The sequence below is a fragment of the Ranitomeya imitator genome, chromosome 4, assembly GCF_032444005.1.
Source record: "Ranitomeya imitator isolate aRanImi1 chromosome 4, aRanImi1.pri, whole genome shotgun sequence".
In the NCBI taxonomy this organism is placed as follows: domain Eukaryota; kingdom Metazoa; phylum Chordata; class Amphibia; order Anura; family Dendrobatidae; genus Ranitomeya; species Ranitomeya imitator.
Window position 1 is genome coordinate 500,808,264 of NC_091285.1, and position 23,639 is coordinate 500,831,902.

Genomic DNA, 23,639 nt, shown 5'->3' on the forward strand with positions numbered 1-23,639 from the left:
ATCGTATTTTAATGTATAAATAAATGAGGGGACAGTACAAAGACCTTTTTGATGATCTTTTTAATCATAGACCTGAAACACGGACAAGGGGGCATCCTCTACGTCTGGAGGAAAAAGGTTTATGCATAATAACAGACGCGGATTCTTTACTGTAAGAGCAGTGAGACTATGGAACTCTCTGCCATATGATGTTGTAATGAGTGAGTCATTACTTAAATTTAAGAGGGGACTGGATACATTTCTGGAAAAGTATAATGTTACAGGGTATATACACTAAATTCCTTGATAGGGCATTGATCCAGGGAACTAGTCTGATTGCCGTATGTGGAGTCGGGAAGGAATTTTTTTCCCCAAGGTGGAGCTTACTCTTTGCCACATGGGTTTTTTTGCCTTCCTCTAGATCAACATTTTAGGGCATGTTAGGTTAGGCTATGGGTTGAACTAGATGGACTTATAGTCTTCCTTTAACCTTAATAACTATGTAACTATGTAACTATTGAGCATTATTCATAGAACTATCTTGCAGAAAATGTCTCTTAGGTTTCATTCACACATCAGTGGAATGTACGGAAAAAAATTATAATTTTTTTCGAGAGATTGACACTAGTGATAAGCTCAGGTGGTCTCCGAGTATTTTGAGCATGCTCGTAGATTGTTAGAGTCGTCCCAACTCCATGATTTGTGGCTAATAGACAGCCTGAATACATGTGTAGATTGCCTGTTTGTTAGGGAATCTCCACATGTATTCAGGCTGTTTAGCAGCTACAAATCATACAGCTTCGGCGACTCACATATAATCTCCGAGCACACCCAAAATATTCGGAGACCACCCGAGCATGTTCAGAAAACCTGAGTAATGAGCACACTCTCTCATCACTAATTGACACGGGTTCTGTGTTTTGGAGACGCTCATGGTTTTGGCATACAATTACTGGTGAAATACTAATGTGTGAATGAGGCCTTTACCCATAGCATCCAGAGTTTGGCTTTAATTTTATCAGAGAAGTGTTAAGAATGAATGAGGACCATCATATCCTTCCCTCTCTGTCAAGTGGTACTCTGCAAAGTGCAGTAACGCTGTGTGTAAGATCAACATGAGTTCCACATGCCATATTCAATTCATCAAAGAATTGTGATGGGATAGTGGAGACCAATGTAAACACAGGATCATTCACCGAAACGCCTGACTGTATTGCTGATCAATTCTAGGACCTTTCCATTTCAGCAAAAAAAAATGGCTTGGCACAGAAGTGAAAAAACACTGGATCTGTGGTGACTGGTTAAAAAAAAAAACACACGTGTTCAGACGCCCATCACATCCTTGTTTCAGTCATTCAGGAGAGGATTAAGAGAAACCAGAGGATGCAAATGTTATCTCACCAAGCATAGGTCAGCAGAATATGTCATTGTGTACTGAAAAGACTTCATCTCAAGGCATAACTATAGAGATTAGCGATCAGGCCCGATGTAAATCAAATTCAATTAGAATTTTGTGAAATTTGTAGATTCGAGAAATATGCGACTCGCTCCATGCAAATTGACAAAAACAATGCTCACCATTGCTTTGCATATTACAGAAAATTGCATTAGCCACAGAAGGCTGACATGAAATCAGACATAAACACATAAGTTCCCCATAATGCCTTGCAGCTATCATATCACACTATATAGCGCAGGTAAACCAGACGGAATATCATAATCTGTATAAAAGTCTAGGTAAGGAATGCAGCAGCCATTTTAGGGTGATTTAGAATAGTGCTTACAGCTCAGCACTATGGAAGCAGAAAGAGAAAGGTCTAAAACATTGGAGAAATACTCCAGACAGTACTGTGTTGTACAACATTAGCAATGAAGAAGATGAGTGGAATAGTATGTGAATAATACATAGATTCAATTAATCGTTGAAGCGTGGGATAGGAGAGGTGCTAGCAGCTGAGCTAACTCAGTGTAATTGATCAATTATATGATGTAGCTGGCATCTGTCCTGCTGCATTTCAAAAGTCAATTTATCAGGACAGACAGGACAGCAGACCACTGATCAATCATACTGAGTCTTAGGATTTTATACAAGTCAAGTCCCACTGGGTTGGCTGTGCTATACTATGTAATGTTATAGCTGACCAGCCTCATAGGATAACATGTGGTCGTACATGACGTTATGCCATCCTTCTGTTGCAGATATTGAATAAAGTAGGGGTTAGTGTCAGACAGTTGCTGGCACTCATTAGTTTTTGTTTTTTTTACTAGATTGTTTCTAGATTCTTTTTTTCATCTCTGAATAAAAGGTTTACATCTAACACATTTACACTCTCACACACACACTCACACACACACACGTAAATAAAATTTGGTATACAGACAAACACTGCAGAGGTGAATAAATGTCCCGCTCTTCCCAATCATGGTGTTTAGCAATGTAGACATACAGTATGCCTTCTGTGCCACCGACCATGATAGTGAGGGAGAGGACGCTACCTCCTCCTCCTCTTCCTTAAGTGATGCTGAACCGCTATGTAGATGCCCAAGGACAGAAAATGAACCAGCACCTACCGTTACTGAGTCCATTGGGACTTCACCCCCGAAGAATATGAGCCATAGATTCCTGATTTTGTGGCACAATCAGGAATCAAATTTTACACCACTGGCTTCAAAGAAGTAGACTTTTTCAAAGCCTTTTATTTTGAGGATTTTGTAAACATCATGGTAGTCCAGAATAATTTGTACACCCAGCAATTTTTGGCACAAAACCGCCCTATATAATTTTCTAACTGGAACCCTGTAGCTGCAGTTGAAATGATGATATTTTGAGGCCTTGTCCTTCACATGGGAATAGTAAAGAAGCCAGAATGTCGACAATATTGGAGTGTTGACGTTTTATACAACATTCCCCTGTTTTGCATTGATATGATAGGCAAATAATTTGTGGCAATCCACAATTGTTTCCATTAAAGTAATAATGCACATTGTTCTCCCTGAGAAGACGCCAATTTTGACCGACTTTTCAAAGTTCAGCCAGTCACTGATCATTTTAGAAGCAAGTTTGCTGAGGTGTATGTTCTTGTTCATGTCCGGTGGGTTTGGCTGAACAAATTAAATAAAATTGGATTCAAGTACCAGAACAGTAATTGAATCTGGAGCACATTCACTTGAATAAGGGGCCCAAACATCCAGTGTTTGCCACGTTGTTATGTGCATGAAAGAGCAGCAAACACTGCCTCTGATCGATGATAAAATCATTTCCGCCAATCAGACAACCCCTGCTGCCACGCTGTCAATTGACAGTGTGAGTCCGTAGCTGTAATCAGAGGTAAAAAATTCACCTCTGGTCACTGGCGTTGGCTGATGTAACTACTAGGGTTGAGCGACTTTTAGTTTTTTAGGGTCGAGTCGGGTTTCGCGAAACCCGACTATCTCAAAAGTCGAGTCGAGTGAAATCGGCCGATTATCGCAAAAAGTCGGCGATCGACCGAAACACGAAACCCAATGCAAGTCAATGGGGAAGCATAGTCGGCAGTGAGTAGAGGCCAGGAAAACACCTACAGTGCCCATTTTAATGGCCAAAACATCCATTCTTAGTACTGAAGCTTGTCAATCTTAATGTACCTTATAATAATAGTTAGGCATTGGACATTGGGGGTAATTTAGCTAAATTTGTGGGGGGTATGGCTGGGTCAAGTATTTAGTGGGCCCAGGAAACGTGGACCACGTCACGGCAGTGGAGCAGGGAGAGGTAAGTATTTCAACTTTGCAAGTGCTGTGATCCAGAGCAAGCATGGGGGGGGCCCACTCGTTGGCATTGGCACTGGCACAGGGCCCCTCAAAGTACGGCGGTGTGTTTCCACGGCGGGGGCGCCTCCCACCGGCAGCAACACTTTTGCGTACTACGAGGGGCCCTGTGCCAGTGGCAATGCGAACGAGTGGGCCCCCTTCACCTGATGAAGGAACCTGCACTTTCATCTGCACCTTCCTCTTTGTCCCCGTGTAAGGTGTTATAGTATGCGGGAAGGGGAACCTCACTTTCAGCAGGGTCAGAATCTGGCTGTGTAGCATGCAAGGGGAATGTAGCAGTCTGGGTCAATGTACCAGCAGTGTCATCTAGCACTGGCTGGGCAATGGGCAGGATGAGGAGGAAACACAGATCTAGGCCCAAATAATAAAGTGGGCCAAATGCAGTTCAAAATTGGTAACAGGACTAACCAGGTGGCATTGCTTTGTTCAGTGGAGGACAACTGTAATGAGAGGCTGACACAGAGAGTAGGCCCAAATCAGTAAGTAGTCTAAATGCAGTTCAAAATTGGCAACAGTAGTAAACAGGCGGCACAGCTTTGTTCAGTGGAGGAGAACAGCAAGGAGCGGCAGGCACCGTTAGTAGGCCCCAACCCAACTAGTAGGCCAAATGCAGTGTAACATTAACAACTACTTAACGAGAGCCTGAAGATCGAAGTTCAGGACAGGAAACCAGGAGAACAGCACGGAGCGGCATACACAGTTAGTAGGCCCCAACCACACTAATAGGCCAAATGCAGTGTAATATTAACAACTACTTAACGAGAGCCTGAAGATCGAAGTTCAGGACAAGAAACCAGGAGAACAGCAAGGAACAGCAGACACCGTTAGTAGGCCCCAACCCAACTAGTAGGCCAAATGCAGTGTAATATTAACAACTACTTAACGAGAGCCTGAAAATGGAAGTTCAGGACAGGAAACCAGGAGAACAGCAAGGAGCCGCAGACACCGTTAGTAGGCCCCAACCCAACTAGTAGGCCAAATGCGGTGTAATATTAACAACTACTTAACGAGAGCCTGAAAATGGAAGTTCAGGACAGGAAACCAGGAGAACAGCAAGGAGCGGCAGAAATCGTTAGTAGGCCCCAACCCAACTAGTAGGCCAAATGCAGTGTAATATTAACAACTACTTAACGAGAGCCTGAAAATGGAAGTTCAGGACAGGAAACCAGGAGAACAGCAAGGAGCGGCAGACACCGTTAGTAGGCCCCAACCCAACTAGTAGGCCAAATGCAGTGTAATATTAACAACTACTTAACGAGAGCCTGAAAATGGAAGTTCAGGACAGGAAACCAGGAGAACAGCAAGGAGCGGCAGACACCGTTAGTAGGCCCCAACCCAACAAGTAGGCCAAATGCAGTTGTTCCATTTAACAACTATTTAACAAAAGCCTGAAGATAGAAGCTCAGGAAAGGCAAACAGGAGAACACTGTTAGTAGGCCCCAACCAAACTAGTAGCCCCACTGCAGTTTTAAAATTTCGATAGGCTGAAAACCTGATAATTGCAGGTCATTTTTTTTTAAAGAGGACAGCTGTATTGAGTGGCGCAGCCAGACACTGCTAGTAGGCCTTACACCACAAAGTTGGCTCGACGCATGTTTAAAAAGGTTACATGGGTACACGGTCTGCATTGGTGTGCTCAGTGGAGGACAATTGGAAGGAGGGACCGCAGAAAGACTTAGTAGGCCTAAAATAAAAAAAGTAGGCTCTATGCACTTTTAAATAGGTTCCAGGTGTACACAGGCAGCATTGGTGTGGTCAGCGGAGGACAATTTGAAGGAGGGATCGCAGACAGACTTAGTAGGCCTAAAATAAAAAAATTAGACTCAATGCAGTTTGAATTATCTTGCAGGGGTACACAGGCAGCATTGGTGTGGTCAGCGGAGGACAATTGGAAGGATGGACCGCAGACAGACTAAGTAGGCCTAAAATAAAAAAAAATTGGGCTCAATGCAGTTTGAATTATCTTGCAGGGGTACACAGGCAGCATTGGTGTGGTCAGCGGAGAAGAATTTGAAGAAGGGACCGCAGACAGACTTAGTAGGCCTAAAATTAAAAAAAATAGGCTCAAAGCAGCTTCGATTATGTGGCAGGGGTACACAGGCAGCATTGGTGTGGTCAGCGGAGGACGATTGGAAGGAGTGTCTGACACAGTTAGTACTCCCCAAAAAAAATAGATGTTAATGTCTCGCAAAACAACTAAACCAAAAAAAAAGGGTGGCATACTTAGGTACAGGGGTGGGCTCCTCTGCTGAGTTTCAGACATAGTAATTTGGCGCTAAGTATTTACTGGTGTCAATATAGGACACTGACCCTGACTATTTTAACTAGCATCATACATGTCAACAAATTGGTATTGTCAGTGCCAGGCATTGAAGGATGTCAGCGCATAGACTAAACATTGGTGGAGCTGTGAGAGATAATTTTGCAAGTGGTAGAGCACTGTTTGAGCTGGGGGGGAAACTCTCTTGTAGCCGGCGGTACAGGCCCAGGGCCCCTCATGTTACAACGGTGTGTCTGACGTTGGGTGCGCGCCACCACCGCCAGAGACACTTTGTTGTACTATGCGGGACCCAGTGGCAGTGCCGTCGACCAAAAGCAGGCACACCCACCTCTTCAGACAAACGGCACTCTCATGGGTGCTTGCGCCAAGTGGCGAGACCACGGCCCCGTGGGGGGAGTTAGCCCATTTAGGGAGGTGTAAACATGTCGTATGCTGGACAAACAGCTGCTGCAAATTAAGAGATTGGAACAGTCAGTAAGACCAGTCCACAAGCAAGACCTTTTTATAGGAAAGCTAGGTGTCAGCCGGGAAAGATGGGGCAAAATAATTTGAAATCCATGAGTGGTTCATTTTAATGAAGGTTAGATCATCAACATTTTGGGTAGCCCTTTTTTCGGTCAATATTGAACCAGCAGCACTGAATACTCTTTCTGATAGCACACTAGTTGCTGGGCAAGCAAGCTCCTGCAATGCATATTCTGCCAATTCAGGCCAAGAGTTGCTTGTTTGGTTGATAATATTTGTTCGATGTTCTCATGTGGCATGATACTTTGCAATTTGCCTTTATAGCGAGGATCAAGGAGGCAGGCCAACCAGTAATCGTCATCGGTCATCATTTTAATAAAGCGTGGGTCCCTTTTGAGGATACGTAAGGCATAATCCGCCATGTGGGCCAAAGTTCCAGTCGTCAAATCTGCGCTTGTGCTGGGTTGAGGGGCAGTTTCTGGCAAATCTATGTCACTTGCCTCCCTCAAAAAGCCTGAACCCGGCCTTGCAACGCCACCAGTTTCTATTGGCCCCGGAGAAGCTTCCTCATTCAAAAAATACTCATCCCCATCATCCTCCTCATCCTCCTCCTCTTCGCCCGCTACCTCGTCCTGTAGACTGCCCTGACCAAACAATGGCTGACTGTCATCAAGGCTTCCCTCTTCCTCGGCTGCAGACGCCTGCTCCTTTATGTGCGCCAAACTTTGCATCAGCAGACACATTAGGGGGATGCTCATGCTTATTATGGCGTTGTTTGCACTAACCAGCCATGTGCATTCCTCAAAACGCTGAAGGACTTGACACAGGTCTTCTACCTTCGACCACTGCACACCTGACAACTCCATGTCTCCCATCCAACTGCCTGCCCGTGTATGTGTATCCTCCCACAAATACATAACAGCACGCCTCTGTTCACACAGTCTCTGAAGCATGTGCAGTGTGGAGTTCCACCTTGTTGCAACGTCGATGATTAGGCGATGCTGTGGAAGGTTCAAAGACCGCTGATGGTTCTGCATATGGCTGGAGTGCACGGGCGAACGGCGGATATGCGAGCAAAGTCTGCACACTTTGAGGAGCTGGTCGGGTAACCCCGGATAACTTTTCAGGAAGCACTGCACCACCAGGTTTAAGGTGTGAGCCAGGCAAGGAATGTGTTTCAGTTGTGAAAGGGCTATGGCAGTCATAAAATTCCTTCCGTTATCACTCACTACCTTGCCTGCCTCAAGATGTACAGTGCCCAGCCATGACTGAGTTTCTTGCTGCAAGAACTCGGACAGAACTTCCGCGGTGTGTCTGTTATCGCCCAAACACTTCATTGCCAATACAGCCTGCTGACGCTTGCCACTAGCTGTCCCATAATGGGACACCTTGTGTGCAAAAGTGGCAGCTGCGGATGGAGTGCTCATGCGACTGCAGTCTGTGGACGAGTTCTCGCTTCTGCAGGAGGACGAGGAGGAGGAGGAGGGGGGGTCAACGCCTACAGCAAACTGTTTCCTAGACCGTGGGCTAGGCAGAACTGTCCCAATATTGCTGTCCCCTGTGGACCCTGCATCCACAACATTCACCCAGTGTGCCGTGATGGACACGTAATGTCCCTGGCCATGCCTACTGGTCGATGCATCTGTTGTCAGGTGCACCTTTGTACTCACAGATTGCTTGAGTGCATGGACGATGCGGTGTTTTACATGCTGGTGGAGGGCTGGGATGGCTTTTCTCGAAAAGAAGTGTCGACTGGGTAGCTCGTAGCGTGGTACAGCGTAGTCCATCAGGGCTTTGAAAGCTTCACTTTCAACTAACCGGTAGGGCATCATCTCTAACGAGATTAATCTAGCAATGTTGGCATTCAAACCCTGTGTACGCGGATGTGAGGATGAGTACTTTTCCTAACGAGATTCTCATGTAGGGTGAGCTGGACTGGAGAGCTACAGATCGTGGAACTAGCGGGGGTGCCAGTGGACATGGCAGCCTGAGAGAGGGTTGGAGATGGTATTCTTGCTGGTGCCTTACATGCAGTGTTTCCTACCACAAACCTGGTGATTCCCTGACTGCTTTGGCCTGGCGACGAAACCTGCACATTTAATGCAGGTGGTGTGGGAAATGGTAAGATTACAGTGAGGGAATGGATGTAGCGTTGCTGACTAGCTTCATTGGCCGAGGGTGCTACAACCTTAAGGGACGTTTGGTAGTTAGTCCAGGCTTGCAAATGCATGGTGGTTAAATGTCTACGCATGTAACTTGTATTTAGACTTTTAAGATTCTGACCTCTGCTTTAGGTAGTTGAACATTTTTGACAGATGACTTTGCGCTGATCATTTGGATATTGTTTAAAAAAATGCCAGACTGCACTCTTTCTAGCATCGGATACCTTTTCAGGCATTGCAGACTGAGCTTCTTTAACCGGATGACCACGCTGTCCTACAACTGGTTTTGGTTTTGCCACGAGTTTTTGGCCAGATACAGGCCTGGCAGATGGAACCTGTTGCGATGTTGATGCCTGCTGCGGCTCCTCCTCCTCCGCTTCAGAGCTACTGCCGCCTGCACCCTGTTCCCCCAATGGCTGCCAATCGGGGTCAACAACTGGGTCATCTATGTCCGCCTCTTCTATCTCGTGTGCAACTTCGTCTGTGTCACCATGTAAGCCGGTGGTATAGCGTTCGTGACGGGGCACCATAGTCTCATCAGGGTCAGATTCTGGATCAGTACACTGCGAGGGCAATGTTCTGGTCTGAGTCAAAGGAACAGCATAGTAATCTGGCTGTGGCTGTGCATCTGTGCACTCCATGTCCGATTCAACTTGTAATGGGCATGGCCTGTTAACTATTTCACTTTCTAACCCAGGAACGGTATGTGTAAAGAGCTCCATGGAGTAACCCGTTGTGTCACCTGACGCATCCTTGTGTAGCCAGACGACGAAGCTGGCTCAACAACTCGAGACTTAGGTGCTATATTGCTTTTCCCACGACCACCTGATGCTCCACCACCACTACCATCATTACCAGCTGCCATGGACCGCCCACGGCCACGACCTCTTCCACCAGACTTCCTCATTGTTTGAAAAACGTAACCAAACTAACGGTATTTGTTACTGTAAAACCAATTACAAGGTGAACTCAAACTTCTGTTGGATTTATATATCCCTTTATAGATGGGTGAGACTGCAGGGAAAATCAGGCCCAATGTATAACAGTATACAGCTTCAGTGGCAGACAGGTATGCCACTAACAGGACTGACGCAGATGCACACTGTTAGGGTTGGCGGAACGCACCAAATATATTGTTTATTAAAAGGAATTGGTGCGTTCGCAACCCGGGATCCACCGTGCAGGAAAGTACCTGCTGCTAAATAATGGCGGCTCTATATGGCGGTATATACTAACTCTGTTAGCTTCACAGAGTAACCGCGAGAGGTGAGCTCTGTGCCCTGTTAGACTTTCACAGAGGCACAGGCCAACTACCCAGATGTGAGCAGTGAGTGGTCATGCATGCATACTCAATCTCCTCGCCGGAGGAGCCAGCATTCTAGGGGCTTATTTCAGCCGGGTCCCTGAACACATTTATACACAATCTCCTCGCCGGAGGTGCCATCATTCTAGGGGCTAATTTCAGCTGGTCCCTGAACACATACAAACACATGACCATATTGGCGCAAAGCATATAGCAAAAGACGATACTAGCGCATGGCCGTGCGGTCATGCGCAGTTTATATAGTTGCAGCACAGGAAGCTGCTACTGAAGTTTTTGCCCTTTCAGGACCTTCCAGAAGGACCAATGGAAGGTGCTGCAGTACCTGAGCATGTTTTGCCCTTTCAGGACCTTCCAGAAGGACCAATGGAATGTACTGCAGCACCTGAGCATGTGACTGAACATGTGGCCCTCGACCTCCAATGGGAGACCCTGCCCTGGGCATGCTCAGTGTGAGTAAACAAGGAATTAGTCCCAGAGAGGCTCGCTCGCCGCAGATCAGTGCAGGGTACCATAGGAAAGCCAGAAAAGGCAGTAGTGACCCTATGCACCGAATCAGCCCCAGCGAGACGCTGGGAGCGACGTCTCCGCTGAGCAGAGCCCACTGCGGCCGATACCGAATGGGAGACCGCAGCAGACATGGATCGAGATTCCCCCTGTGCAGCAGAGGAAATGCGACTCCTAACATTACCCCTCTCCTAGGGCCCCCCCTCCTTGAGCCTCACTACGCTCAAAAGCTGCGATAAGCAGCGGAGCCCGAATGTGCTCCACAGGCTCCCAGGTTCTATCCTCTGGGCCGTGACCCTTCCAGTCCACCAGATAAAATTTCTTGCCACGTACCACCTTGCACCCCACAATAGCATTCACCTCAGACTCATCCGTGGATGAACCCAATGTCCCAGCAGATGACTCGGAAAACCGGGACAAATGAACGGGCTTTAAGAGGGAAACGTGGAAAGTATCGGTGATACCAAGGCTTGGAGGAATAGCCAAACGGTAGACCACAGGGTTGACCTGTTCCAGAACCTTAAACGGGCCAATGTAGCGAGGAGCAAACTTAGTGGACTCAACTCACAGCCTGATGTTACGGGCGGAGAGCCACACTAAGTCGCCAGGAGCAAAGACCGGAGCGGGGCGCCGGTGTGTATCAGCCGAAACCCTCATTCTCTCCTTGGAGGCCCGGATGGCATCCTGTGTGCGGTCCCAGATGTCACGTGCCTCCACCGCCCAGTCTGCCACCCTAGAATCGGTGGATGACACGGGCATGGGCACAGGGACACGCGGATGCTGGCCGTAATTAAGGAGAAAAGGAGTTTGACCAGTGGAATCGGCTACGGCGTTGTTCAGGGCAAATTCCGCCCAAGGTAGCAAAGATGCCCAGTCATCCTGCCTAGCAGAGACGAAATATCGCAAATATGTCACCAGAGTCTGGTTGGTTCTCTCCACCAACCCATTCGTCTCGGGATGGTATGCAGAGGAAAGGTTTAACTCTATGCTGAGTAAACGGCAGAGCTCTGTCCAAAACCGAGATGCGAACTGGGGACCCCGATCGCTGACAATCTTATCAGGCATACCATGCAAACGGAAAACGTGTTTAATGAACAACACCGCCAAGGCCCGTGCTGAGGGTAACCGAGGAAGCGGCACCAAATGCACCATCTTGGAGAAGTGGTCGGTGACAACCCAAATAATGGAGCAGCCACGCGACTTGGGTAGACACACCACAAAGTCCATCCCGACCATCTCCCAGGGCCTGTCTGCCACCGGTAGAGGGTAAAGCAACCCAGCAGGCCGTTGCCGAGGAGACCGATTCTGGGCGCAAGAAACGCACGCCTGAATATAGTCCTTGACATCTCGGGCCATATGCGGCCACCAGTATGTTCTCGCCAGAAGCTCAGATGTCCTCTTGGTCCCAAAATGCCCACCCACTCTGGAGGAGTGAGCCCAAGAGAGAACCTCCGGTCGCAAGTTAGCTGGTACGAAAGTCTTGCCCGGGGGCACAGACTCTAGCGAAACCGGAGCTACAGTTCTCAGGCTCTCAGAAGGGACAATAAGCCGAGGCTCCTCCTCCTCCTCCTCCGATGACACCACGGAGCGGGAGAGAGCATCAGCACGAACGTTCTTCTCCCCGGAGAGGAAATGGAGAGTAAAATGGAACCGGGAGAAGAACAGGGACCATCTAGCCTGGCGAAAATTCAGCCGCTGGGCCGTTTGCAGATACACCAAGTTCTTGTGGTCAGTGAAGACTTGGAAGGGAAAGCGAGCTCCCTCCAAGAGATGTCTCCACTCCGAAAAAGCCAACTTCATGGCCAGCAACTCCCTGTCCCCGATGGAATAATTCCTCTCCGCTGGTGTGAAGGTCTTGGAGAAGAAGAAGCAAGGATGCTTCCGACCTTGAGCATCCTTTTGGAAAAGGACTGCTCCAGCACCAACGGATGAGGCATCCACCTCCAAGATAAATGGCTTATCAACATCGGGGCGATGTAGGATGGGAGCGCTAGCGAAGTGTGACTTGATCGAGAGAAAGGCTTTGGAGACCTCCTCTGACCACAACTTGGGATTTGCTCCCTTCTTGGTGAGGGCAACCAAGGGAGCTACCAAAGTTGAGAAGTGTGGAATGAACTGGTGATAGTAATTAATGAACCCCATAAAGCGCTGCACCGCTTTAAGAGAATGGGGTTCTTGCCAGTCCATTACAGCCTGTAGCTTGGCAGGATCCATAGCCAAACCCTGGGCAGCGATGATATAACCAAGGAAAGGCAATGACTCCTGCTCAAACACACACTTCTCCAACTTGGCGTAGAGGGAGTTTGCCCGTAAGAGGTCGAAGACTTTGCGAACATCTCTCCGATGGGAGTCAATATCTGGAGAGAAGATGAGAATATCATCCAGATAGACTATGACCGAGGTGGTGAGCATATCCCGGAAGATGTTGTTCACAAAGTCTTGGAAAATGGCTGGGGCATTACAGAGCCCGAAGGGCATCACCAGATATTCATAGTGCCCATCCCTGGTGTTAAAAGCCGTCTTCAATTCATCCCCCTCATGGATGCGAATCAGGTTGTAAGCACCCCGCAGATCTAACTTTGTAAATACCCTCGCTCCCCGTAGCCTATCAAACAGCTCAGATATCAGGGGTAGTGGGTACTTGTTCTTAACGGTGATGGCGTTAAGACCCCTGTAGTCGATGCATGGACGTAAGTCTCCAGTCTTCTTCTGTACGAAGAAGAACCCTGCCCCTGCCGGTGACACTGACTTCCTAATGAATCCTCTTGCCAGATTCTCCTGGATGTACTGGGACATTGCCTCCATCTCCGGGAGAGATAACGGATAGACTCGACCCCAGGGAGGCTCAGCACCAGGCAAGAGGTCAATAGGACAGTCATAGGGGCGGTGAGGCGGAAGGGTCTCCGCAGCTCTTTTGGAGAACACGTCTGCATAGGGCCAATAGTGCTTGGGGAGAGAGGAAAGATCTGCGGGTACCTGTGTAGTAGCAACCTGAACGCACTCCCTCAGACATCTACCCTCGCAAGATTTACTCCAACCCAAAATTCTCCCAGAGGACCACTCAATATGAGAATGGTAGCGAAGCCATGGTATCCCCAACAGGACCTCATCAATTCCCTCAGGAATGACTAATAGGGAGATTATCTCCTGATGTGATGGAGACACAGATAGCGTGAAAGGAATGGTTTGGTGGGTAATCTGTGAAGGTAGTGTTGACCCATTTACCACTCGAACAGTTACTGGCTTGGCGAGCATCACCAAGGGTATTGCGTGACGCTGGGCAAAAGCGGAAGACATAAAGTTACCCTCTGCCCCAGAATCAACGCATAGCTCGACCATAAGAGTGGATGGGCCTATGGTAATTGTCCCCTTGAAGGACAACTTTGAGGCAAACGTCGCCGTGTCTAGTGTACCTCCTGCAACTGCCACTAGACGCTGACGTTTCCCCGACCGCTGAGGACCCTTGGAGGCAAGGTGTCCTGACTGCTGGCAAACATGACGGACCTTATGTGCACGGGCAGACTGAGACTTGGATCCCGCTCATGTCACCTCTAAGGCCTCATGTGACTCGGATGCCTGGACTGGAGATTCCAAAGGTTTGGCGAAGGTGGGAGCCAGCTGAAACCTCTGCCTACACTGGGCTCGCTCCAACCTCCGCTCGTTAAAACGGAGGTCAATACGAGTAGATACGGCTATGAGCTCCTCCAGTGTGGCGGGAATCTCCCTAGTGGCCAAAGCGTCCTTCACATGGTCAGCCAGCCCCCTCCAAAATACGGGAATGAGGGTTTTATCTGGCCATTCCAACTCAGACGCTAATGTCCGGAAGTGAACAGCAAAATGGCTGACCATGGTTGAACCCTGAGTCAAAGCCAGCAGTTGGAGCGCTGTATCATGGGTGACTTGAGGTCCTAAAAAGACCTGTTTCAGAGTGTCCAGAAACCTAGGAACACTCCGCACCACATGATCGTTGCGCTCCCACAGCGGCGTAGCCAACTCCATCGCTCTGTCCGACAGGAGAGAGATTATGAATCCCACCTTTGCCCGCTCAGTAGGGAAACGTGCAGCCAGAAGCTCGAGGTGTATACCACATTGGCTCACGAAACCCCTACAGGACTTACTGTCCCCAGAGTATCTCTCAGGCAAAGGAAGGTGAGATAGGGTCGGAACAGAGGTGGCAGTGGGTAAAGCTGCTGCAGCCACGCTAGCAGCCTGAACAGCTATTGCGGTAACATCCACTGCCGAGGTTGCACGCTCAAGAGACGCCAACCGGCCCTCCAGCAGCTGGATGTACCCCTGCAATCGCTGTTCATCCGCCATTACTTAGCCAGATCCTGGTGCTAGTATACTGTTAGGGTTGGCGGAACGCACCAAATATATTGTTTATTAAAAGGAATTGGTGCGTTCGCAACCCGGGATTCACCGTGCAGGAAAGTACCTGCTGCTAAATAATGGCGGCTCTATATGGCAGTATATACTAACTCTGTTAGCTTCACAGAGTAACCGCGAGAGGTTAGCTCTGTGCCCTGTTTGACTTTCACAGAGGCACAGGCCAATTACCCAGATGTGAGCAGTGAGTGGTCATGCATGCATACTCAATCTCCTCGCCGGAGGAGCCAGCATTCTAGGGGCTTATTTCAGCCGGGTCCCTGAACACATTTATACACAATCTCCTCGCCGGAGGTGCCAGCATTCTAGGGGCTTATTTCAGCCGGGTCCCTGAACACATACAAACACATGACCATATTGGCGCAAAGCATATAGCAAAAGATGATACTAGCGCATGGCCGTGCGGTCATGCGCAGTTTATATAGTTGCAGCACAGGAAGCTGCTACTGAAGTTTTTGCCCTTTCAGGACCTTCCAGAAGGACCAATGGAAAGTGCTGCAGTACCTGAGCATGTTTTGCCCTTTCAGGACCTTCCAGAAGGACCAATGGAATGTACTGCAGCACCTGAGCGTGTGACTGAACATGTGGCCCTCGACCTCCAATGGGAGACCCTGCCCTGGGCATGCTCAGTGTGAGTAAACAAGGACTTAGTCCCAGAGAGGCTCGCTCGCCGCAGATCAGTGCAGGGTACCATAGGAAAGCCAGAAAAGGCAGTAGTGACCCTATGCACCGAATCAGCCCCAGTGAGACGCTGGGAGCGACGTCTCCGCTGAGCAGAGCCCACTGCGGCCGATACCGAATGGGAGACCGCAGCAGACACGGATCGAGATTCCCCCTGTGCAGCAGAGGAAACTCGACTCCTAACACACACACTACCAATAAAAATCTCCCCTTTTTTATTTTTTCTGGGAGAATATTGAAGAAATGTGGCCCACTCTTATACAGTATATGTTCTGTGGCATAAAATGAAAGACAGATGCCACAGACAGGACAGGAACTGAGGCAGAAATGCCAATCTTAATCTCCCACTATTTTTTTTTTCCTGGGAGAATTGTCAAAAAATCTGGCCCGGTGTTACACACTAGGTTTTCTGTGGCACAAAATGAGAGACAGATGCCACACACAGGACTGGAACTGAGGCAGAAATGCCAATCTTAATCTCCCACTAGTTTTTTTTCCTTGGAGAATTGTCAAGAAATTAGGCCCAGTGTTACACACTAGGTTTTCTGTGGCACAAAATGAGATACAGATGCCACACACAGGACTGGCACAGAGGCAGAAATGCCAATCTTAATCTCCCACTTTTTTTTTTCTGGGAGAATTGTCAAAAAATCTGGCCCAGTGTTACACACTAGGTTTTTAGGTTTTCTGTGGCACAAAATGAGAGACAGATGCCACACACAGGACTGGCACTGAGGCAGAAATGCCAATCTTAATCTCCAACTTGTTTTACTTTATTGTGGGAGAATTGTCAAGAAATCAGGCCCAGTGTTACACACTAGGTTTTCTGTGGCACAAAATGAGAGACAGATGCCACACACAGGACTCGCACTGAGGCAGAATTGCCAATCTTAATCTCCCACTATTTTTTTTTTCCTAGGAGAATTGTCAAAAAATCTGGCCCAGTATTACACACTAGGTTTTCTGTGGCACAAAATGAGAGACAGATGCCACACACAGCATTGGCACTGAGGCAGAATTGCCAATCTTAATCTCCCTCTATTTTTTTTTTATTTATGGGAGAATTGGCAACAAATCAGGCCCACTGTTAGACTGTATGTTTTCTGTGCCAGAAAATGAGACACAGATGCCACACACAGGACTGCCACTGATGCAGATTTGCCAATTTTCATCTGCACCCTTTTTTTTTTCTTCAGGGAGACTAGTGAATAAATCTGGGCCACTGTATTAGAGTATATTTTCTGTGGCAGAAAGTGGCTTGAAAAGATATAACGAAAAAAAAAAAAAGGACTGTACTACAATTACTATCTCTCTGCAGTAATCTCAGCAAAGTATGGCAGGCAGCAATAAAAAGGAGTGGACTGCTGCACAAAAAAGTCAAATGTGTGGACAAACAAACAAGATAGCTGTGCAGAAAGGAAGGAGCAACAGGATTTGTGCTTTGAAAATAGCAGTTGGTTTGCACAGCGGCGTACAAACAGCAATGCAGCTATCAGGGAGCCTTCTAGGGCAGCCCAATGAGCTACAGCGCTGAGGAAAAAAAAATGAAGCCTCCACTGTCCCTGCAAACAAAAGGTGGTGTTGGACAGTGGAAATCGCTACAGCACAAGCGGTTTGGGGGTTAATGTAGCCTGTCTAACGCTATCCCTGCTTCTGACGAAGCGGCAGCAACCTCTCCCTATGCTCAGATCAGCAGCAGTAAGATGGCGGTCAGCGGGAATGGCGATTTATAGCCCCTGTGACGCCGCAGAAATCAAGCCAATCACTGCCATGCCCTTCTCTAAGATGGTGGGGACCAGGAACTATGTCATCACGCTGCCCACACTCTGCGTCCACCTTCATTGGCTTAGAAATGGCGCTGAACGCGTCATTGAATTGCGACTTTGGCGTGAAGGTCGCCGACCGTGTGGCCGACCCCACACAGGGATCGAGTCGGGTTTCATGAAACCCGACTTTGCCAAAAGTCGGCAACTTATGAAAATGACCAATCCGTTTCACTCAACCTTAGTGACTACTACTCCCATTAGCCTATGCTTGCTGCCGCTACTAATAGGGAGAGCAGGCACAAAAGATGGGAGTATTCATCAGCCAGTGCCTGTGTTCTAAATAAAAAATTAAAATAAACGGTGTGGGTTCCCTTGTATTTTTGATAACTATCCATTCAAAACTGACAGCTGTGGGCTGCAACGTTCCCCTGTCAGTATTAGAAAGTCTGGTTATCAAGAATGGAGGGGTCCCCACGCCTTTTTATTAGTTACTTAAATAAATCATTAAAAAAAATGGCGTGGGTTCTCACCCATTTTTTACAACCAGCCAAGCTAAACCAGACAGCTGGGGGCTGGTATTCTCAGGCTAGCAAAGGGAAATGGATATTGACTCTCCAGCCAAAAATAGCAGCCTGCAGCTTCCCAGAAAAGGTATATCTATTACTTGTAGATGTACCATTTCTGGTGCTTTGCCCGGCTCTTCCCACCTGCACTATGGCAGTGGCAAGTGAGGTTATTATTTGTAGGTTGATGTCACCTTTGTATTGTCCAGTGACATCAAGCCCATAGCTTAGTAATGGAGAGATGTCTATAAGATTTAAATAATTTAAAAAAATGGCATGGAGACCTCCTTTATTCTTTAAAGCCAGCCAGTTCGCAGCCCAAAGATGTCAGTTTGGTTGTCAATAATACAACCCATACTATTTTTTAAATCTATTTTTAGCATAGCTGCCTGCTGATGAATGCTCCCATCAGCCACTGCCTGCTCTCAGTGTTATAAGCGGCAGCAGGTGTAGACTGATGGGATTAGTAGTCCCATCAGCTGATGCCAGTGACCAAAGGTAAACTTTTTACCTCCGATCACTGCTGTGGGCTCACGCTGTCATTTGACAGTGTTGGAACCACGGCTGTCTAACCAGTGGTAACAGTGTGAGAAATGCACAATGTTCTGTGTGCTGAACCCGAACAGTTACACGGACTTCTCAATGAAGTCTGTGTTCAGGGTCTGTGACCGAACGGTAGGTTTTCGGTATTAACCCCGAACTTTTCTGTTCAAGTTTGCCCATCTTTAGTCCCTGATACAATTCAAGCACTGGAACTCAATAATTCACATGCAATGCTTTGTGAGCAGAAGAGGCCAGTGGTTGAGTAGTGGCTCCAACACGTCCTATGGTATTCTGGTCAGCCTGTGCACATAACAACTGAAGAGTGGGCATGGATCTTTGATGTTTGTGTGGTTCTCCAAGGCTTTGATGACTCCACAAAGATGGTGAGCAGCGATGATGCCATAGTCAGCGCAACTATCCTGCTTCTGCTCCTACTTAAACAGTCACTGCTCACAATTCATCATGAAGCTTTGCATGTGGACAAGGTTGAGATGGAGGAAGACATAACACAGAGAGATTGTAGCCAGCCCAGTCTCAAATCATCTGTTAGTGCAGATTGGATAACAATGAGGAGGTGGACACCTAGGAAGATGAACAGGAGCTGGTGGCTAGTGCAACGGAGGCTAGTAGTTATACAACCATCGTTCGTTCTCTCCTATGTGGATGGTCTGAGGATGGGAATGAGGAGGAAGAAAGAGAGGAGGAGGAGATGGAGAGTCATCATCATGGTGAAGAAAGAGAAGTGTTGGCTGTACGGAGCTTGGAACATATGGCGGACTATATGTACCAATGCCTTTCCCGTGACCCTCGCGTTACATTCTTCTTTGCAGAAAAAAGAATACTGGTTGATCACTCTGCTAGACCCATGCTACAAGGAGAACTTTGCATGTTTTCATCCTGAGGTGGACAGGTCTTCTAAAATGGTGCTATACCAGAAAGCCATTGTGTAAAATGTGCTGAAAAAATTCCCATCAGAAAATGCTGGTGGGAAGCTTCCTTGTCCAATCAAGGAGCAGACACAAGGGAGACAGACAGCAGAGGCAGGGATACACTGTCAAAGGCGTAGGCCAATTTCATGACACCAGCCCAGCGTCCTAGGCCTGATGACCTGGTATATTTGGCAATTAGAGAAAGGTTTTTAAAGATGGTCAAGCAACACCTGACCGACCAAACTAGCATACTCCCTAATTCCGCTGTGACTTTCAACTATTGGGTCACAAAGCTGGACACCTGGAATAAGCTGTCCCTCTATGTCTTGGGGGTGTTGTGCTGCCCTTCCACTAGCACCTTGTCTGAGTGGGTTCTTAGTGCTTTTGCCTGTCAACAGAGAATGCTTCTCGAAGATGGCTCATTTTATTCCATTATCCGGTCTTCCATCTCCTCCTGAGCTCGATGACCATTTCATACAGCACATCTTCGGTCTTCATAGGTTTCCTCTCTGCATTGTGTCTGATAGGGGCATCCAGATCACCTCCAAGTTCTGGAGAGCGGTTTGTAAATTAGTGAAAGTGGAACTGGACCTTTCTTCTGCATACCACCCTCAATCCAAAGGTCAAGTAGAGAGTCTTGACCGGATTCCTGCATCACTTCGTCAATTTGCATCAAGATGACTGGGTCAAGTTGCTGCCTTGGGCGGAATTCTTGTATAACAACCAACCAAGTGAATCCTCAGGAATATCTCCCTTTCAGATTGTGTTTGGACTCCAACCCGGGATCCCTCTTCCCATCTCTGGGCCTTCAGTCGTCCCTGCAGCTAATACCTTTACAGAGGAATTCTCGAAATCGTGGAGCGACACCAAGGTCGCCTTGGAGAAAGCCTTACAACATATGAAGAAGCATGCGAACAAAAGATGCATGGATGCTCCAATCTTTCGGCCTGGAGATAAGGTGTGACTCTCCTCTAGGTACATCCATCTGAAGGTGCCCTCCTACAAACTGGGTCCCCTCTTCATTTGTCCTTGAAGTCTTGAAACTAGTGTTGAGCGATACCGTCCGATACTTGAAAGTATCGGTATCGGATAGTATCGGCCGATACCCGAAAAATATCGGATATCGCCGATACCGATATCCGATACCAATACAAGTCAATGGGACATCAAGTATCGGAAGGTATTCTCATGGTTCCCAGGGTCTGAAAGAGAGGAAACTCTCCTTCAGGCCCTGGGATCCATAGGGATGTGTAAAATAAAGAATTAAAATAAAAAATATTGATATGCTCACCTCTCCGGCGGCCCCTGGACTTCACGCTGGTAACCGGCCGGCTTCTTTGTTTAAAATGAGCGCCTTCAGGACCTGCGAATGACGTCACGGCTTCTGATTGGTCGCGTGCCGCCCATGTGACCGGCATGCGACCAATCAGAAGCCGCGACGTCATTCGCAGGTCCTTAATTCCTAGAATTAGGAGTTTTGTGAATGAGAATGAGCGGTGGGTAAAGGAGAGAGTGGCGGCAGAAGCTAGACTAGCTATACTAGCACACCTGTCCTCTTTAGCCCCGTAGCGTGGTGACGTCACCAGCAGCTCTGCCCACCCTCTCCGACCGCTACCTCAGCGCTGCATCCGGCCGGGGCACGCAAGGTTTCGCGGTCGCACGGCTTCTGTCGCCACTCTCTCCTTAACCCACCGCTCTGTCATAGTGGTACACCTAGCGGTGGCTCAGACTTTCCGGAACCGCTTCCCTCCGCACTAAGCACCACAGTGAGTATAGCATATTTTATGTGCACATAGCAATTGTGGCATATTAGTGCTCCAACATACTAGGGGAGAATTTCTCCTCATCTCAACATATGGGCAATCAATTCTAATCACAGTAATCCTTGTCAGCCAGCATCTGATGGTCATCTTACAACCTTAACCTAACGGAATCCTGCGCTACTCCCACCAGCAGTAAGTTTATTGTGTACTGGGAAAACTAGACCACATTTATTTAAAACCACCATTACCTATAAAGGTTGTACATTTATCTAAGCAGGGGCATCTACTATAAACCTCTGAAGATTAAGCAACCGTGGTCATCACAATACCCGCATCAATTGCAGATACACAGGGATCACGTCTCTTCATTGCACATTTCCATTTAATATCTGAGTGAGTATATATTATAAATCTATTTAGTCTCACTATATTCACCAATACAAACATTTACCCCTTTTTTTTTTTTTTTTTCTCTCCTCATTCCCCTAAGATTCTGGTAGTACTTTAAGGACCCATTGCAACATCCACTGCATAACCAATGATTACTCATTAAGTAAGTGCTCTCTTATTCATTTATTCATCTATTTTTCATTTTATTGTTCGTTTTTGTAGACAGCGCAGGTGAATACCACTCTTTTTCATTTTAGAAGACAAAAACTGCTTCGTATTCTGCATATGCTTGCAGCATGTGCAGACTGTTTGTCTGTTTGTCCACATTTGTTCTCAGCCATACAATATTGTGTGCTATTTGGTATAATTCACTGGTATATGACCCTTCAAAAACTTTCTCAAATGTTATTGTTATGATATTAATCACCCATAGACTATTTGGTGGTCTGGAGTGCATTTGTAGTTATATAAGCCTCAAAATTGTTTTGGCATTATTATATTGCTCACCTATAAGGTATTCTGTGGTCTAGATTACATTTTGTTGGTATATTACCCTCAAAGAACTTGTTCAAAATGAATCTGTATCATATTGCTTACCCAAAGGGTATTACATCTTCTTGGGTACGTTTAGTTGCTATAAAAGTCTCAAAACTTGTTCAAAATGTATCCTTATTATATTCCACACCCATAAACTATTCCAAGGTCTGGAGTCAAATTCGTTGGCATATTACCCTTAAAAAACTTGTTTAAAAATGTATCAGTATTATATTGCTCACCCATAGACTATTCCGTAGTCTAGCATTCATTTCATTGCTATATAAGCCTCAAAAAACCTGCTCAATATTTTATCATTATTGCATTGCTCACCCATAGGGTATTTCATGTTCTGGATTACATTTTGTTGGTATAAAATTCTCAAAAAACTTGTTAAAAATGTATCGGTATTATATTGCGCACTCATACAATATTCCATGGTCCATTGCAGTCCTACACCTGTCACTCATCCGCCTGTTACTGTTCAATGTTTCAGCTGGAAATGCTGGTCCAAGTCCCGTCACAGGCTTTGTCCCATGCATCTATGCTATGCAATTATACTATTTGTACTCTGGGTAAATTTATGCCACCTTTCCTGGTGTCTGCCTCTAATTTGAGGTGTTTTTGACCCCCCTTAAGGTGTGGTCTATGCATTTGGTTATCCCTCCCATGGAATTAAATGGAATTCAGGTATGTTCTAGGAACCAAACCTAGAAAGGTTTACTCATCTCTATTCTGGAGTCCATTTTGTTGCTGTAAAAGCCTCAAGAAACTTGTTAAAAAATGTATTGATATTATATTGCTCATCCTTAGGGTATTAAATCTTCTTGGGTATATTTTGATGATATATGCATCAAAAAACTTGTTAAAAAATTGATAGGCAAAATATATTGGTCATTCAAGGACTTTTACATATTCTTAGGTAGATTTTGTTACTATGTAAACCTCCAAAAACTTGTTCAAAATTTTAAGCTCATGTAGCAGATTTCGTGCATTTTTTTTCACTTTTTTTATTGTGGATTTGTGACAAAGCCTGAAGGAAATTTTAATGACAGCAAAGTGAATGAAAAACATAAAGTGTCATGCGCACGTTGAGTATTTTTGACTTGCAGACTTGGTGCAGCAAATAATCTTCAGCATGTCAATTCTTTGAGCATTTTTGCCCCGCGTTTTACACCATTAACAAAAATCAGCCAATAACGCGGCAAAAACTAGCATTTTTGCAGCTGCATTTTTCCAGCTGCATTTTTCCTGCCAAATTTTACTCAACGAGTGCACACACCCTTACTAGTATTATGCTCATCCATAGACTATTCTGTGGTCTGTAGTACATTTCATTGGTATGTATCCCTCTAAAAACTTTTAAAAATGTATCGGAATTATATTGCTCACCCATAGACTATTCCATGGTCTGGAGTACATTTACTTGGTATATAACCCTCAAAACTGCATAGCCTTTATGAGTCTAGGAGTACCAATAGATGACAATTCTAACAGAATGTGTATGAGGCAAGCCTTTAAAAATCATGGCTGTAATTTTTACTGCACTTCTGGCTTTA